The following is a 19380-nucleotide window of genomic DNA, read 5'->3' as shown; positions in this document are numbered from 1 at the left end:
AGAATATATTCTCTGGTTCTCCTACTTGTCTTATGGCCAAATGCTTTTAACTAAGGTTAGAGTTAAGTGTGGCTGTAAGGTCTCCAATGTGAATTGTCACATTAAAAAGTGAAAGCTCAGTTCTGAAGATTACATTTCTGTATCAGTTAGGTATTTCAAGAAAAGGCTGGATAACAAACAACCGTGAAGTCTCAGCAGCAGGCAGTAATAATCATATATCACCATATATCTAGCTCACAGGTCTGTGGATCTTTGGGGTTGGCTGATCTAGGCTGCGGTGGGCTGGGTGGCTGTGATTGGCTCAGCTGTGTGCTCATATGGCTGGGGGCCAGCTGGGGATTAAGCTTGGCTGCACAAACTTCTGTTCTACATGTCGCCCATCCTCTTCCTGTCTGGGTAAATTCTCATGACAACAGCAGAAGTGATAGAGAGCAAACTCAATAGTGCGAGCACGGCTCAAGCCTTAGTCACATCATGCTCTCTAATGTTTCATTGACCAAAACAAGTCAGATGATGAAACCCAAAGAAAGGGAGGAGGGAAAGACATCCCACTTCTTTATCAAGACAAATTACAAAGGCACTTAACAGTGGGCATGGATGCTGGAAGAGGTAAAGCCACGGAGATATTGATAAAGTCTACTACAGCCATTGACCTATTTTTCTTAAGTATCATCCTATGAAAAGTTAGATATTGTTCGTTCTGGTAGTGTCAGCTGTAGATGCATGAACCTTTCATTCATTCATTTGTTCTTTCATTCATTCATTTGTTCATTCACTCATTTTTTAATGCAATCTAAAGAAAAAAATTAATTTAAATAGTGTACTCATTATATATCTTTCTAAGGCATTCACTTTTAACTGACTTTTGGGGGAAAATTGTGTTGATACAATGAATATTGGATCTTGTCATGCCACTCACTGTGCAGCAACTCCTCTCCTTGTTCAAGGAGTTCTCTATTACACACCCCCTTGCAATCTTTCCAGCCTAGTTTAATTGGCAACATTTCAACATGCCATTTCAAAATCTCGTATGGAGAGCTATCACTGAGCTCCAAAGTCTGGCAACAAAATGGTTGCTTTTGCAAAATCAATATAGTAAAGGAATATTACCTGAGATCTTATTACTAGGTGGATAGATTTCCACATTATGACTTTTTCTAATAAGAGCCCAGGGTCTTTCATGATAGAATATTTGAATGGAAAGTTGTCTTTCCCAGGGCTTATCTGCTTTTTAAAAAGTTTAAAAAAAAAAACCACAAAACTCTGGATGGTTGTATGGAGAATGCATAATAAAAGTAGGTAAGAATATTGTTTTAGAGTTAGTAGAAGGAATAACAGAAGCAGAGAATGGAGAAAATGGCATGGAGGGACATTGACAGTGTCTATTATTGAGCTGATTAAGGTTATCACTGCCTAGGGGAAAGTTTGGACTTTTCCACACTCAACCATCCAAACAAGGTTTATCAAAGAGGGTAATTTTTAGAAATCAAATATTAACTGTATAAATTGAAGATAAAGGGTCCTGGCAGGAATATAGAGATGTTTTCTTTGTAGTCTAAAAAAATCTGATGTTTCTTTATATATTTAGGCATAGTTTATAGAACTGAAAATGGGTTATTTGAAAAACTATGAATTACCTTGTGATTTCTTTTCTCTGTTTTAATCCTGTTCTGGTTATTGCAAGCCTTTTTGTGGTGATTCATGGCTTTGATGGCGGAACCCACGGTTATAAAACCACTTTGGACAAATGCCCTCATGCTTCCTTGTTCCTCTGATGACGGGGCAGGGCCCAGTGATGGCACGTGGAATAACACTGCCAGGGAACCCAGAGCACCTCTGGCTTTCAATGCCTGTGTAATCAATACTTTCCTCCAACTGGCAGAGTTTATGTAGTTTGGGGTGATAATAGTACAGAAAACAGTATTCTCAGCTCTGAGATGCTGATTTCACATGATATTACTGAAAACTACAGTTATGCTCCATGTTTTCATCCCAGACACTTTAGGAAATGACTATAATTACATAGAGAAGAGAGTCCAGATTACATGGTGGGCTTTTTTTACTATTTAAATCACAAAAGTATATTTGTGCTTCTACTCCAGTTTTTCACAAAGGATTTAAATCAGAACAGCAATATCAGCCTTGAGTTTAGTGACAAAGTATCATTTCAATCATTCCAAATAATACTTTTCATCACCAGCGGACGTCCATGAGATATCTCCTCTCCCCACTTCCACAGCTGACATTCTTGCATTTAACATTGGAATATTTTGGGTCATTTCTTTTCATTGAGATATTTTCAGATGGGGATTTAAAATAAATTGAAAAGAGTCAAGCAATAGTAAACCAGTGGCAAATTAATACTTTATGAATGAAAGAAAGGCAACTGTATAGCATGAACATCGGAGGTCAAAAGCCTCCCCTCTCCGAGGTCAGGAAGTGAGCAAGGACTTTCATCAGAGTGAAAGAAGGGGCGGGGACAGGGGGGCGGGGAGCGGGGGGGGGGGGCACCAGAAACATTATCTTTAACTCAGGCACGGAGCATGGTCCTGTGAAAAGGAACAGGCTCCACTGAACAACTCATAAAGTCACTTGGTAATGAATTAAAAGTTGCTGATGGAATTGAGAGTAAGGATATGTGTGTGTGTGTGTGTGTGTGTGTGTGTGTGTGTGTGTGTGTGTAAAAGCTTAAGAATTGACTTAAAACAGTTTAAACTGAAATCAGTGAATAAGCTGTGTGGTTGCAAACTATCTTGAAAATCTTTATATGCCCATGGCTTCAAACAAAAAGGCACACCATAAGTATTTATTGGATGAATAATGAATGAATGTTATCTAATGAAACAAATTTGAGTGACTATGGGTTTACCTTTTTATGGCTAGTAATCCCCTTCAAACAAAAAAACGATCTAAGAATTAGGCAGACTTTCAGAAACAGCCATTAGCATTCTGTCCCTGCTGCCATATCTCAAAGATCAGAAGTCCTACCAACTGCAGAAACAGAGGCCAGAGCTAAGTAAAGGGAACAAAATAAGGCCACAGTTCTCATCTCCTAGTTCCAAACCCTAACTTTAGCCTCTTACCTGTGGCCTGAACAGAGAAGTATCAAAGAGAGGAGATGGAGCTCCAATCTTAACATGCTTAGTACTTATGCTGTACATCCCTCCCTCCCAAAGAAACCCTATTCCAGTTTCAAGATTAGTGTCAGAGATACTCTGGATCTTCCTTTAGCAAAGCAAAAGCCATTAATATTTTCCTAGGAAAGACCTTTCCCAACCATCAGGTAAACACAAGGGCTACATTTAGGACGTGGGAGAATGTCACTCATTCAATAAATAATCATCAAGCATCTTCTTCAATGAAATAGATTTGTCTCCTTTATAATTAGACCAACCCTCAACACTTTTGTAGCAATGAACTTTATTTCCACTATCATGATTATCATTTTGCAGTTGCTAAAATATGTTGAAAGTAGAGGAATAGTGAAAAGCTTTTAATTCTCAAATTCTATATGTAAATAGCACCACATAACATTTTCATTAAATGTTGATGAGCAGATAGATACAATACTGCCCTAGAAAGCTTATATGCTGATGGTGCTTATATTTTGTTTCTCTGCTGCTCTTCCCTCTTCCTACCCTCCCTGTTAATTAATAAGTTATCTGATTTGCATGCAGGATGTCACTGTTATCATTTTAGTTGAAAATCAGGACCTCACTAATGTAGAAAACTACCATCGGACTAGAAATGAGAGTTCCGATTAATAAACAAACATTGGTGTGTGGGGCGGCCGGGGGAGAGAGAGAAAGAAGAAGAGAGGAGAGGGGAGGAGAGGGGAGGGGAGGGGAGGGGAGGGGAGGGGAAGGAGAGGGGAGGGCGGGAGAGGGGAGAAGAGAAGGGAAGAGGACTTTTCCTATAAATTCCAGAATCATAAACCCTTAGGCACCAAAGGTGCTAGGAGGACATACAGTCAGTAATTCTCAACTCAGGTTGCATGTTATCACACCTGGGTAACTTCTGAGGCTCCAACCCCACACTAATTGAACCAGCATCTTGGAGGTGGGCCTGGGCATGGGCAGTTTTTTAAACCCAGGTATATTCTAAAGTACAGCCAAGGTTTAAAGACTCCTGATTTGGTTTTACCTCTTTTCATATGGATAGAAAAGCTAGAAACCATTTAGGGAGAAATTATTTCTCTCAGGCCATTGTAAAGCCTGGGTTTTTCTATGCGCATGTTTTTTCAGGTCTTTATAAAAACTGATCATTAAAACATGAATTTCTCTAGTCTTTGCACTACGGTGATAATTAGTACAAATCATACACAATTTACATAAGATAACACTAACTTATAAACATAGACACACAATTCAACTATCTAATTAGGTAACTAAGTCCTTATTGGAGACTTGTCATAGTTTGAAAAATTGTGTAAATGAATATAGTTCTCTTTATAATTCATAACATATCTTTGTACTTAATGAGTTTTTTCTTAGTTAAATCTTTATTCCCAACTACTTTAAACTGTATTTTCTTTTCTTTTGATTAATAAGAGTTTAAGGTAGGAGCTATCCCTTCAACATTCCATCCACAGTAGAATGTTTGGCTCACCAAGGATGCTTACGGCATGATGATGATCACTACATACAAAATTTTGCGTGAGTGCTAAAGAGAAAAATGTTTCTAGCTTTTATCTACTATCGTTTTCATTTATTTCTGGCACTGGCAACACAGAAGATTTGCATTACTTCTGAGCACAGGCATGATGCATTTAGATACGCTTTCCATCTCTCCACAAGATAAAATATATGCCACATAACAATCGGTACTGCAATTTTATGCTGAATTGAAATATTTTAGACTTTGATGGGTTCAACAGACATATACATACAGAAAAGATAGATGTCAAAGAACAGGAAATGTTTAACTATCTCTGTCTTCCACACTGTTAACAATGGGCCATGTTATCAGCACTGTTTTCTCAGAATGTTTCTCAGGAAATGAGTTACACATACTTTATATGATGACTTTAATAATAGGTCTACCTATGCTAAAATGATATGAGATGTCTCCTTGATTCAAATAAAATGACAAGTTATAAATATGTTTCAAAAATTCTTCACAACAATCAAACACTAACTTATTATTGGTGAAAGGCAAGGTCAACTATCCTGAGAAATGTAGGCAATTCATATATTAATTTATACTACTGCATAGCATCATGTTTACTTTTTCTCAATCTATATGACATAAAAATTTATGAAGCATGATTTCTTCTGTTAATATTATTAAGGGAAAGTTCAAAGAGTCCAAACTAAACAAAAGATATTAGTACTGGACTGTTATGAAAATTGCTCCAAACTGGGACTAGCTAAAGTGACATCTAACCCGTAGGTCAGTACTCAACCACTGAGCCATGCTGGCTAGGCCATACTCTTAACTTTAAAAATCAATTTTTAAATAAATATGAAAGGTTTGAACTATATTTATAGAACATAAGTCAATTTTATTAAAAAGAGGCAAACACAATCTTGTCAATAGATTCAAATATTAACAAACAAAATGAAAAAAATTTGGCAAGTTATACACCTGAAAATCATGTTTCCCCTTATACAGAAAAGAAGCATGAATAAAGACACAGCATAATAACCTGTCCTTCCACCATGCAGTTAAGGCTATTTTTTTACTTATATTAAGAGGAACAAAGTAAACAATTCTACTTCAGCTTATTCCTTGGAGTTTAAGTACTGGGGGAAAAAAGAAATAATGACTATACCCTGGTGGGATTTCTTATTTTGCTTGAAAAGCAGTTGAAGATTAAATCACAAATCACTAGCTGCCTAAAATACCTTTTAAAACTCTAATTATAAAATAGCTTACTCTCTGGTTTTTAATACAACTATTAATGGTCATTCTTGAAATGCATTTCTTATAGTGGGGTTCCTTTTTTTCATTTCTTTCCTTTCATTTTCTTTATCTCTAAATTTTACAAACTTCCTAACAGATTATATTCCCTGAGAAAACTAGGACATATTTATAATGGAACAACAGGTCTACAGAAACCCAAATTCAATGATCTCTTCTATAAATATGCCTTCGGCAAACTTCAACTACTTTTTAAGTAAAAGGTTAAACCTGCTCAAGACGTTTATTCAGGCACAAAATTTGTATTGTCTACTCTTACATTTCCTGGCCTCTCTTCCTTCCAGATTCCTTCAATCATAATTCTTTCATTCTCCAACTTGGGAAACATCTGGCCATAGTAACATAGTCCGAAGTGGCTGTGAAATGTATCTCTGTGTCCTCCAGGTTAGCCCAGTGCACTCACAGTCCCACTGCTTCATTGCTTTTCGGCTCCCAGCGTATGTTCTTATTTTAGGCTACTCTAAGAAATATTTCTTTCATTTTGGGTAATGTCAGTATATAGCATAGGCTAAAATTTCATGCCTACCTTTGACTTTCTGAAGTTCTTCTTGCCCTTTTCAGGTAAATATCCAATAACTAGAAATTAGTTTGTACTTGGGGTAACTATTTTTCAAAATAATCAGTTTCTAATCAAAAAATGTCAAATGTTAATGACTTAAAGTATTGAATTTTTGCTTATATGTTTCAAGGAGAAAAGATTTCTAAAGAGAAATATAAAATATTTGAAAATATGACAGTAAAAAAAACACTGTTTGTTTATCCACATAACTCAAGGCCTATCTGAAAATTCTTCATGTTGTGCAAAGCAGCTCCTGTATAACTAAGTGCAAATTCTGTAGAATTGTGATCATTAACAAGTTTCCTATTTTTAACTTCCATTTTTGACAGCATAATAATATATTTCCCCTTGTTTATTTAATCTTATAAGTAAGTGATAACTTACTCTATTGTGAGAGCGAATGAACTTCCGCCTTCAAAAACAAACCAAAGTAGAAATGTCAGTATCAGTACAATTGAGTGTCTTTTGGACCCCTACTACATAAATAGCATCCTGCAATAGGGTACAAAGAAATATGACATTCCTTTGCCTTCAGTGGACTTATAAGTAATTCAGAAAATAAAGTATACAGAAAAAATAAAATTACAAAATGGTTTATGTTCAAGAGTTGTTGCAAGGGAATTATACATTTATTTAACAAATATTTATTGAATGCCTACTATGTGCTAAGCATTCTGCTTAATTCTGGGTATTTAAAAAATGAAGGATGCCCGGTCAGCATGGCTCAGTGTTTGAGCATCAACCTATGAACCAGGAGGTTACGGTTCCATTCTGGTTAGGGCACAGGCCCGGATTGCAGGCTCGATCCCTAGTGTGGGGCATGCAGGAAGCAGCTGATCAATGATTCTCTTTCATCATTGATGTTTCTATTTCTCTCCATCTCCCTTCCTCTCTGAAATTAATAGAAATATATTTTTAAATGAAGGTATTTAAAAAGAAAAATAGTTGGAGGGGGGCAAAAGGGGTAAGTGGGGGACATGTGTAATACTCTCAATAATAAAATACATTTTTTAAAAGAGAGAGAAGTGGTCACTTTTTTTCTAGGGAAATGAACCTGGAAAGGTAGGTAGGGAAGAGGGCCCGATCATGACAAAAAGGTAGACTTAAGAACAAAGAGAAGTAGAAATGAATGAAATAGGAGATACATAATAAAAATAAATAAATAAATTACAAAGGTTTTTTTGGTTGCCAGTTACAGGAATACCAACCCAAACAGGACTACTCATGTAACCCCATTCTGGTCCATAAACTATAAGAAGAAAGGAACACTGGGAGAGTGGACAGCTGATTTCCTTTTCTGTATTTGTGAGACATATCAAAGAAGAAGAAAGCTGCTGTAACCAGTTTGGCTCAGTGGATAGAGAGTCAGCCTGTGGACTGAAGGGTCCCAGGTTCGATTCCGGTCAAGGTCATGTACCTTGGTTACAGGCACATCCCCAGTGGGGGATATGCAGGAGGCAGCTGATCGATGTTTCTCTCTCATCGATGTTTCTGACTCTCTATCCCTCTCACTTCCTCTCTGTAAAAAAAAAAAATCAATAAAATATATCTTTTTTTAAAAAGAAGAAAACTGAGAATGTTTTTTAGACAGCCAAGCAGTAGGGTCTTCCATTGTTGTTTCACAGTGTACTCTGTCCTTGCATGTGTATGACACTTGCTGCTTTGTGTTTGAGTTTGTGTTTATCTGTATGTGTTGCTTCCTCTACCATTTAGGAGAATATTTGCATGACTGATCACCAGTTTTAAAAATAGATGTTTTATTCTTTTTTTTCCATTAGCCACATCTGTTTAACTTCTTCAGCAAAGATGCTAGAATTTTGGTTTCTCTGAGTAAGCAACATATTGACTAAAAAGGATATTATTTTTATTTATGTCTAATTACCTTGGCAAGCATTACCCATGTGAAAGAAAATATAGCAAAAGTAGCAGATGATTCCGTGGGGATTTAGTAAAGGTATTATGTTTTATTGTTTTATGGGGTGTGATAGTCTCCTGTAAGAATATATTTCCAAGAGATCTCATCAACCTTGACTCAGGAATTCAGCACCAAAATGGAGCACCTGCATATCAAAAATAAAATTAGTAATTACATCGCTTGATGCAATGTTTGTAAAAAAAAAAAAGTCAATTAAAGCAATATGAATTCAACCAGAATCTTCTGCAGGCAGAAGCATCATGCAATTCTGACTTCACAATGACATGAAATTTTAAATGACAACTGCTAAATCAGGCAGCAGCAAACCCAGGCCAAGTTTAAATTTAGTAACACTGCTCGTTTACTGAAAATAACCTCTACAACAGAGACTCTGAATTTCAGGTAACCGACTACTTGTTTTTCTATTCTGTTCAGAGATAACCAGGTGCCCAGAGGCCTCGGCATTGTCTTCCCTTCTCAATGGCATTTCTGGTGTCCACCTAAGGAGTCTCCTTGTCCAGCCTTGAAACTTTCGGAAATTAAACAGAGGACCCGCTTCATATCTTCTTCTTGAAAGTTTCCATCATATATGTCCAGAACTTTCTGAATAAGCATAAGGATTTTAAGGTAAGTGATGTTTGGAAGTGACTCACATTCTCATGTAACGCTTAGTTACATCAAAAGTAATATTTAATATATGTTAATAAAATACACAAAAGTGAAAGTTATGAACTATGAGAAAATAGCTAGCGATGTATAGTTCCACACAAAAGAGGAAAATAAAATACAAAGTTTAAAAGTTGTTATATGTCATGTAACTGTACATACAAGTATACTTGTAATCTTGGTATCTGATCATTGGTTTTGAACAAAGTAGTTATGAGATACTATTTTGGTCCTCGAATTTAAATGTGCATAAGAGTCACGTGGGGGTAAGGGGAGGCCCTTAACATGCTGATTTCTGGGCACGTTTCACAGACTGGGAGGTGGCCCAGCAATCTGCATTTTTACAGTTACCCATCCCCACATGATCCTGATGAGGGTGGGTCTCGAGCTTGTGAGAAACAATGAGTTATATTAAATGTGGTTTTATGTTGTTTCCTTCAGTCACAAGAATAAATAAGAAAGGAGTGCTTTTAGCACAGAGGGGCAGAATGAGTGCTTCCTTTATAACCCCCTCAAGTTGGATTCTTACTTTTAAAGACTCAGTACAATGAGCTTATTCCCGGATGTCCCCATTTCTCTCTCAGGGTGACAGTCCTGCCACTGCTCTCTTCTTGTTTCTCTGTTCTCTGCAATGTTGTAATTTATGCAGATGTTTGTGGCTATTGATCAAATCCCAAGAAATAACTACACATTGAAAATAATGAGTTCTTGCCAGGGTTGGCTAAGCATTTCTACATTTTTGAGATTTTTTTCCCATTTCATATTGAAAACTCAGCCATAGATTTTAAAGAACAGATCTGCTTAATACATAGTTAGCTACTCTTCCTTTGCAGATAAAAACTTATAAATCATGTGGTGTATTTATAACAAACTACAGGAACATTTATTGAATATCACACATTTGTATTTCTATTTTCTATATCTCATTTAGCACCTTTGTTATTATTTTCAATTTTAAGTTTATAAAGTGTTTGCTTTTCAATTCCAGTTAAAGAAGTGATTAGTAGGGACATATTCAGATCTTAAATTGTGATGATTCCTTACAAGTACAATATGATATTATTTTTATAGTAAAAAGTAAAGTTTTTAATTAAACTCCTTTGATTGAATATCTGGCTTATAGACCTTTTCTTATCTATCCTTACCAGTCTTTGTGTGCACTTGTTCATACTGTGTAGAATTTTTTGTTCATAAAATATCAAAAGGTAAAAGAAACCCTTAATAAAAAAAAGAAGTATATTCTTATAGTGCCAGTTAGCTACACATATTAGCTATTCAACAATTTAAAAGAAATTAATATAATCATATACATAAAATAAGAAAGCACTTTTTCAAGTAATCAAAATTAGGGATTTACATAATTGGGTCAACTATAATAATAAATTTTCACATATATTTGTTGTCAGAATTGTTCTTAATAGTAAGATTGCTATACCTAATGATAAACCCTATAATATGCACTACACAATATCATAAAATCCTCAAGTATGTAGTACACAAGTGTGTGATTCAATTAAGTTTCCAAATTAGACTTAAATTAGTACAAATCTGTATTATTTCAATTTCAGGGGGAAAAAAACATAGAAACTGCTGTTATGTTCTTTCTTTTTTGCTTTTGCTTTTTTTAGTAATCAGTAGATCATCATCCATGTCATTAATTAAGAAATGAAAACAGAAAATGTAGGTGTATTTCAGGCTGGTCAGCTTTTTCTGGAAATCTGATATTGAGGGGGAAATAGAGTTGAAAGTAAGATACAGCTTTTGAACAGTAGAGCCATCTGGGACCATTGAGTAGGGAGAAAGGAGATTTAAATATGTAAGAACCTCTGGGGAGCATTGGTGTTATTATGAAACAGTATAATAATGACATTTTTGAGATAGCCTAAAAGATTAAAATGTGTTTATTATTTTCAATTTAAGAAGCTGGGAAGTAATTAAAATTTATGTGCGAAAAGTATAATTATTGATATGGGAAATGCTCATAATATACTTTATATGAAAACAAGTTATAAAACCATATTTAAAAAGCTACAGAAGCACAGGAAAAAAAATGAAAGAATAAACACCAAAATATTATTAATGGTTATGCTCAATTGATGAAACTATGGTTGATTTTTATTAGTGTTCAGGGTTTGTAAAACTTTTTCTAAAGTATGTATGTATGTATTATTATTATTTTGTTAATCCTCACTTTGGAGGATATTTTTTTCCATTTATTTTAGAGAGAGTGGAAGGGTGGGAGGAGGGGGAGAGAAGAGAGAAAGAGAAACATCGATGTATTAACTAACCTTATTGAAAATAACAATTTTGTTATATATACGTGTATCAAATCACGTATATATAACAAAAGAGAGCCACATCAATTGGTTGCCTCCCCAACGTGCCCCAACCAGGGCGGGGAACCTGCAACCTAGGTACATGTCTTTGACTAAAAACCTGAGACCCCTTGGGTCTCGGGCCAAGGCTCTAACCACTGAGCACACCGTCCAGGGCTGAAGTGTGTATTACTAATGTAATTTCAATATACTTTTAAGGGATTGGAAAATATTCAATTATCTGGTTAATTCACTTTTATAGAACTATTAGGTAGTTTCATTCTCAGTTATTTAAAATAGCCTTAAAGCAAGGCCTTTTCATCTTAAAGTATTAAACTGATTTGAATATGAGAGTGATAGCTATTACTAGATCAAAATGGTTTTTAGATGTAATTCTTCATTTGTGGAATATTGCAACAGAATAAATTTCTCAAGTTTTGCTCTTTATTAAGCACTAGTAATTTTAAATTATGATGATTAATTTCTTAGAAATAGTCTTCATTTCTTGCATCAGATAATACCAATGTGCTTTCAAGAGTTTTCTAACTATAACAGTTTGCTCCATTTGGAGGATAATTTTGTATGTTTGGTTACATTAGTGTTAATATGTCTTTGTTCTTTAAATCTCCAGTGCACATACGGTTAGTCTCACCATTATTACTACCAGCTGCGGTTGGCCTATGAATTTGTTCATTCTGTCTGAATCCAAAGTAATTAGCTCTTTAGTTTAATGACAATATTTGTTAATGGGTTTTTAGGGCCAAATTCTGCTGTTACAGAGTGGGTGGTGTATTTAAAGACAGAATCTGGCCCTTATGTTTTAACATAAGCTGCATAATTTGATTTCAAAATGATAGTTTAGGGAGTTTGGAGTAGGAAAACTAACTCTACATTTATCTGAAGTTTCCCAGTTTCAAGAAACAGAAAATGAAAGTGACAATTTATGTAACTGAACAACAAACCCACTGAAAGTTCTCTGATACAGCTATCCTGCATGTGTCATTCCCTACATATTTGGAATAAGAAATGAAATGATAATTCTCAAGGAGACATTAGGTGAATCCTCTTATGTGACAGGGAATAAACATTTTTGATCATTACATTTTTTCCATTGTTAGTGAGATATAATGGACATATAACTTTGTGAATGTTTAAGGTATTCAATGTGATGATTTGGTACACGTATATATAACAAAATTGTTATCTCAGTAAGGTTAATACATTAGTCACCTCACATAATTAAGAGAGTAGATCTTCAATGCTCTCAACACACACACACACACACACACACACACACACACACACACACACAAAGTGATCATTATATTTATAAAGGACTCAGTGAAGTAAAAAGGATTCCTGCCTGGGAATCACTGGGGTTCAAGTTCAGACTCAGCTTCCTGTTAGTGGCATAACCTTGAGGAAATCTCTTGACCCCTCCCTGGGCCTCAGTTTCTTCATCCTAAAATAAGGACTTTGCACCTGATGATGACAGTGGGCCCTTCCAGCTCTGATATAACTCTACCTTGCTTTAAAACAGTACTATGAGGAAGGCATAAGGAGCGCAAGGAAAATGCAATGACATGAGCTAACTAAATAAACAAATCATTAAGTTCACTAAAAAGTACTTTGGAGATATTTTGACCTTAAGAACTTTCCTTCAGTGACTTGTTTCTTTTATCCTGGAGAAGAGAACTATTTAGAGAATTTGATATAGAAGAGACTATAGGGTGCTCTATTAGAAGTTTTCATGGAGACCAATTTTGGCAAAACTTAAAAAAAAGAAAAGCCATGTAGTAAAAGTTGAGATATCTAACAGTGAATTAGGAGATCATGAATTCACATCATTATAGGAAAGAAAGTGGGTACCAAGGGTTGTATGAGCAGCCAAGTTTTCTTTCAAGGTATAAAAGCTCGAGGCAAATGTTCTGAACATAAAGTAACTTGGGAAATGATGCGATCATGAGCCCTTCTTGAGGCAACTATTAGGGGACAAACGCCATCAAACCAAGAGGTGACTGTAGAAACCACTACAAAAGGACTAACTGTGAGCATTGGATGTATTTAACTTTAAACAAAATATAAAATAAAATGCAGATCAGGGTAACAGAATAGAACATCCTATATAATAAAGAGGTAATATGCAAGTTGACTGTCATGCCCTCACATAAGATGGCTGTCCCCATGTGGTTACAAGATGGCCACCACAAGATGGACGGCAGGGGAGGACAGTTGTGGGCAACCAGGGGAGGGCAGTTGGAGGGGACCGGGCCTGCAGGGGAGGGCAGTTGGGGTCATCCAGGCCAGCAGGGGAGGGCAGTTGGGGGTGACCAGGCTTGCAGGGGAAGGCAGTTGGGGGTGACTGGGCCTGCAGGGGAGGGAGGGCAGTTGAGGGGGACTAGGCCTGCAGGGGAAGGCAGTTAGGGGCAACAAGGCTGGCAGTTGTGGGCAGGGCAGTTAGGTTTGACTGGGCCGGCAGGAAAGGGCAGTTGGGGGTGACCAGTCTGTCAGGGGAAGGCAGTTAGGGGCAACCAGGCTGGCAGGGGAGGGAAGTTGGGGGCAATCGAGCCAGCAGGGGAGCAGTTAGGTGTCGATCAGGCTAGCAGGGTAATGGTTAGGGGCAATCAGGCAGGCAGGCAGGCCAGCAGTCCCAGATTGTGAGAGGGGAATGTCCGACTGCCGGTAGTTGGACATCCCCCGAGGGGTCCCAGATTGGAGAGGGTATAGGCTGGGCTGAGGAACACCCCCCGCCCCCGCCGCCGTGCATGAATTCCGTGCACTGGGCCTCTAGTAAAATATAATATACGGGAGCACTAAAGCAGCTAACAAAAAGTTGGATACAAAAGAAAGAAGTTGGTGCATATACTAAATTAGCTGATTGTTTTATTCTCAGTATCTAGGAATATTGAATATCATTTAAACCTGCTAAATCAAGTCATAAAAGTATAAGCATATCTAAGAGTAGAAAACAAAGATACTAAGAAAGGTCATGTTATTGCCTAACATTAGGTGGCAAAGAATGGGGAGAGAAAGAGGAAAATGCATGCTTATTTTTCTATCACATATAATAAGGAAATATTACATAACCTAAAGATGTAAAAGTTCAAGATTATTATATAGAGTTACAAACTTCATATATGGGTTATTTTATGAACTTACAATTTATAAATTAGAACCAAATTCTAAGCTGTATGCAAGAATGCAGCCAAAACAAAGTTATTCGAAAACTGGAAAATGGAAGTGTAATCAAAGGTGTTCTAGGCAAATGCAACCTAAAGAAATTAGGATTTATAGTAGTCCCCCCTGATCTGTAGGTTATGTTGCAAAACACATAGTAGATGTCTGAAACCACAGATAGTACTGAACCCTATATATAAAGTTTTTTCCTATACATACATATTTATGATTAAGTTTAATTTATAAATGAGGCAAAGTAAGATATTAACAGCAACAATTAATAATAAAATAGAACAATAACAATATACTGTAATAAAAGTTATGTGAATGTGTTCTCTCTCTCTCTCTCTCATAACTGACACAGCTACTACGTGACTCTGGTCAGGCAGCAGAAGCAGTGTGGCTACACTGGACAAAGAATGATTCACATCTTGGGCAGGACAGAGCGGGACTGCTCAAGATTTTATCATAGTACTGGACCTGGCACAATTTAAAACTTACGAATTGCTTTTTTTCTTGAATTTTCTGGTTAATATTTTTGGACCAAGGTTGACTGCAGGTAACTGAAGCTGAAGAAAGTGAACCATGGATAAAGGGGGACTACTGTAGAATCTTAATAGCATAAAAGATGAAAATTAGAGCCAAAATGTTTAATTAAGGCAAGATAAACTTTAGAGTGAATGCTTGATGGGTATAATACATAACCAAGGTATATAATCATGAATAAATATCATTATGAGCAACCATAGGTGTTTGTTGAGCAAATAAACTTAACTTCTAAAAACATTCCAGGAACTACCAATAGTCCATATTTTAGGTGCTGAGCTAAGTTTAAAAACTCATCTTCAGGGTTATAAGGTAAAACACTTACACTGAAATTTATTTTCAAAAGGAAGTTTTTCTATTTTAATGATAATTGAAACTACCTATTAACCAAATATTAAGTACTTGATTAATGACAATTTTTTTAAAACAAAAAAGGATTATAAGTTCTTTTTCTCTTTGAAGTTCCCCGGGACTGTTACTATATGCATTAAATGTATTTGATTTGAAGGACAGAGGAATGTTCGGGTTTCTCACCCAGCAAGTATTCTACTCAGAATCTGTATTAGATGGTGGGATCTGAATACTTTTATCATTTCCCATATCCACAAGTTTAATGCAAAGTATGCACTGAATAAAACACACTATTAAAACATATAATATACATACATATAAGCATTAGCAGTTTTCAACCTCCCTATAGATAACATTATACATACAAGCCAATGAGATATTAAAACTCAGCAACATCTATGTGTGCCTATACACGTGTGTGTATGTAAACTATCTTACTTAATTTTAGAAGTAAAAGTTGCCAAATAGCTTAAAGATTGTGCATATCATATGAGCCTATTTGTATAAAATTGTAGGCATAGATCTCTGTGCCTATATACTGAGAAAGCTGTCTGGAGAGGTGTTCAGCAAACTTCTACTTTTTTTCCTCTGAACTTTTACATATTGCAATTAATTAGTGAGTGTGGAATTTTTTAAAAACAACAAAGCTACTGAAGTTATTTTAGAAAATAATTCTTTATTGAGTTATCCACAGTAATGGAATTAATTAATCACAATCCCTCCCACCTCACTCAAAAACATACTGCATCACATCCCAACAGGTATTCCTAACCACAGGGTATAATTTCAGAGTTTTCGCAGTGAAGAGGTTTCTGCTGAGCAAAAATCCTTGTTCAATTTAGATACGCAGATTATAATAATTTCCCCATCCTCCTCGCAGCAGGTCTCCTGCCTTTGTGTTGCAGATTCCCAAGTTCGGTAGGAAACAACTAGGTAACTTCAGTTCCAGGTTAACACACCCTTCAAGCTCACATAGGCCCATTAACTCGTGCAAAGCCGATTAGCTTCCCTAGTGAAATGGAATAGAGTTGAATTGCTTTTCTAACATAATGCCTATTTATAATAAATGCAAAGTGGTTCATGATGGCAAACTTTGTAGAGCATGAAAAATTATGAGGGTCTCCAATGTTTTCTGGCCTAAAATTGTGAAAAAGTAGCATGTATGCCAGCATGTGACACTCCTATTAAAATAAACGGATAAAGTATTCAGAAATTAAAATGTAATACATTGGCCTTTATGATACATTATTTTGGCAAAAACATTTAAATGAAGCTGTTATACTTTATAGTAGCCATTTCTTCCTAGATAGTACAGTTTTTCTGACTTATTGCATTTTATCCATTGCAATTTCTTTCCTCTACTAGGCCTCCACCATGTAGGCCACAATTTCCTTATTTTGTTTGAGAAAGTTAAGATTGCTCCAATATTTTTGTCTGCTAATATTCGAATGATCATATCTGTATAAATGCAAGTTAAATGGTGTAAACCACACATTATTATAATACTGGAGGCCTGGTGCACGAAATTCGTGCACGGAGGGGGGTTGTCCCTCAGCCCAGCCTGTACCCTCTCCAATATAGGACCCCTCAAGGGATGTCCGACTGCCCGTTTAGGCCTGATCCCGGGCAGTTGGACATCCCTCTCACAATCCAGGACTGCTGGCTCCCAACTGCTTGCCTACCTGCCTTCCTGATTGCCCCTAACCGCTTCTGCCTGCCAGCCTGATCACCCCCTAACCACTCTGCTGCCAGCCTGTTTGCCCCAACTTCCCTCCTCTGCTGGCCTGGTCACCCCTAACTGCCCTCTCCTGCAGGGTGGATCACCTCCAACTGCCCTCCCTTGCAGGCTTGGTCCCTCTCAACTGCCCTCACTTGCAGGCTGGGTGCCTCCCAACTGCCCTCTCCTGCTTGCCATCTTGTGGTGGCCATCTTGTGTCCACATGGGGGCAGCTATATTGTGTGTTGCAGTGATGATCAATCTGCATATTACTCTTTTATTAGATAGGATAGAGGCCTGGTACAGGAGTGGGGGCCAGCTGATTTGCCCTGAAGGGCGTCCCAGATCAGGTGGGGGTTCCCTTGGGGTGTGGGGCAGCCTGAGGGGCCTGTGGTGGTTTGCAGGCCGGCCACGCCCCCTGGCAACCCAAGCAGAGGCCCTGGTATCTGGAATTTATTTTCCTTCTACAATTGAAACTTTGTAGCCTGGAGCGGAGCCAAGCCTGGGCCTCCCTCTAAGGCCGGCAGCCATTTGTGTTGGGGTTATAATTGAAACTTTGTAGCCTTAAGCGGAGGCCTGGGCCTGGCCAGGGTGTGCGGAAAGCTTTGCTTCTCCTGTTGCCGGCGGCAACCCTGGCCTGCTCTCTCAAGCTCCATTCTGCCGCCATTTGTTTGAATTTGTTTACCTTCTATAATTGAAACTTTGTAGCTTGAGTGGAGGCTTAGGCCTGGCAAGGGCAGGCAGAAAGCTTGGCTTCCTCTGTTACCTAGTAAACCTTGCTCTCTGTGGCTGTAGCCATCTTGGTTTGGGTTAATTTGCATACTTGCTCTGATTGGATGGTGGGTGTGGCTTGTGGGTGTGTTGGAGGTATGGTCAATTTGCATATTTGTCTATTATTAGATAGGATAGGTCATTAAGACACTGGTCTTATCCTTTGAATAAGAAAATTCTAGATGATAGTTTCATCAAGTTGGTTAAAATGGAATAACTAAGGTGAGGGCCAATATTTTACAACCACAAACTGTTCTATCTTCACCCTCATACTCAAGTAATTCACTTTGCTCTTCCATTAGCTGCCCTTGTTTCATGACTAAGGCACAAAGGAACCAGGCCATGACAACTATGTTTTCCTTGTGCCAAACTGAAAGATTGATTTTTATAATAGAGGGAGTAAATGTCCTGACAAGCCCAAACTAGACTGGCTTGATGTTTGTTTTTTGTGCAAAGAACTGTGACTTCAGATGAGAATCAGACCTACACCCAGATGCATTATAATCCAATGCAAACTTCATTTCTTTCTTTATTTAACAAGTATTTGGTTAGTCACTACTCAGTGCCAGGCTGTTCAAGGACTTGAGATGAATCAGTGAACAAAGCATGGCATTCTTTTGGGACATGCAGGCAATAAATAATAACCACAAGTGAATTATGTAGTATCATAGACTATGATAAGGAATGAACGAAAGAAAACAGATTAAAGGTAAGGCAAGGAGGGAATGATCTGATAGGTTGAAGAGGGTGGGGTCAGATCTGGTTCTGTTTGTACAAGCTCTTCTGGCAGATGTTTTGTTGTTTTGTTTTGTCTGATGTTCAGCCTGGCTGTCTGAAAATCAGAATATATGGATAGACTTGGAGAATGAGTCATTATTAAATGACTGTTGTGCAGATTTTCTGTTACTACTGATAACTTCCATACATTGTCATGCAATACTGACCTTAGATTTTCTCCAAATTAAAGCAATCCATTGCATGTGTTTATTAACTTTTAGCTTCCGAGTGCTTGGCCTGGCTTTATTACATATGGTCTAATTAACAATTGCTCTCCAAGCAATGCTGTGGAATTACAAAGAGCTCAAACAATGAAGAATAAAAATTATATTAAAAAATATAAATCTTTATGTTTTTCCTGATTGTTTACAATTTATGGAGCAATTTTAAATTATTATAGTATCACTAGTATATATCTTTGAAAGTGATATTAAGCAATGCCAAATTAGTTCAAAAAGACCCAAATGTCCCACCTTATATAATAAAAGCCTAATATGCAAATCGACCAAACGGCAGAACGACTGGTCGCTATGACATGCACTGACTACCAAGGGGCAGACACTCAATGCAGGAGCTGCCCCCAGCCCACAGGCCCCAAGGCGGGTGCCAGCAGGAGCCCCCAAACTGCCCCGCTGGTAGCCCCACAGATCGGCCCTGATCACCG

At 37.3% G+C, this 19380-nt stretch overlaps 1 protein-coding gene across 2 annotated transcripts in view; it reads left to right on the top strand.

Moving 5' to 3' along the window:
* The window catches only part of HS3ST5 (heparan sulfate-glucosamine 3-sulfotransferase 5), a 249101-nt gene that overhangs the window by 81653 nt on the left and 148068 nt on the right, over positions 1–19380 (top strand). For both annotated transcript variants that reach the window (XM_028140429.2, XM_008160424.3), the window contains exon 2: positions 8832–9023. The gene's annotated coding sequence lies outside the window, so the exon portion shown is untranslated. The remainder of the gene's footprint in view (positions 1–8831; positions 9024–19380) is intronic.

Source organism: Eptesicus fuscus, chromosome 10 (assembly GCF_027574615.1).
Source record: "Eptesicus fuscus isolate TK198812 chromosome 10, DD_ASM_mEF_20220401, whole genome shotgun sequence".
Classification (NCBI taxonomy): domain Eukaryota; kingdom Metazoa; phylum Chordata; class Mammalia; order Chiroptera; family Vespertilionidae; genus Eptesicus; species Eptesicus fuscus.
The sequence above is the reverse complement of the archived record's forward strand: the minus strand, read 5'-3'. Positions and strand labels throughout refer to the sequence as shown.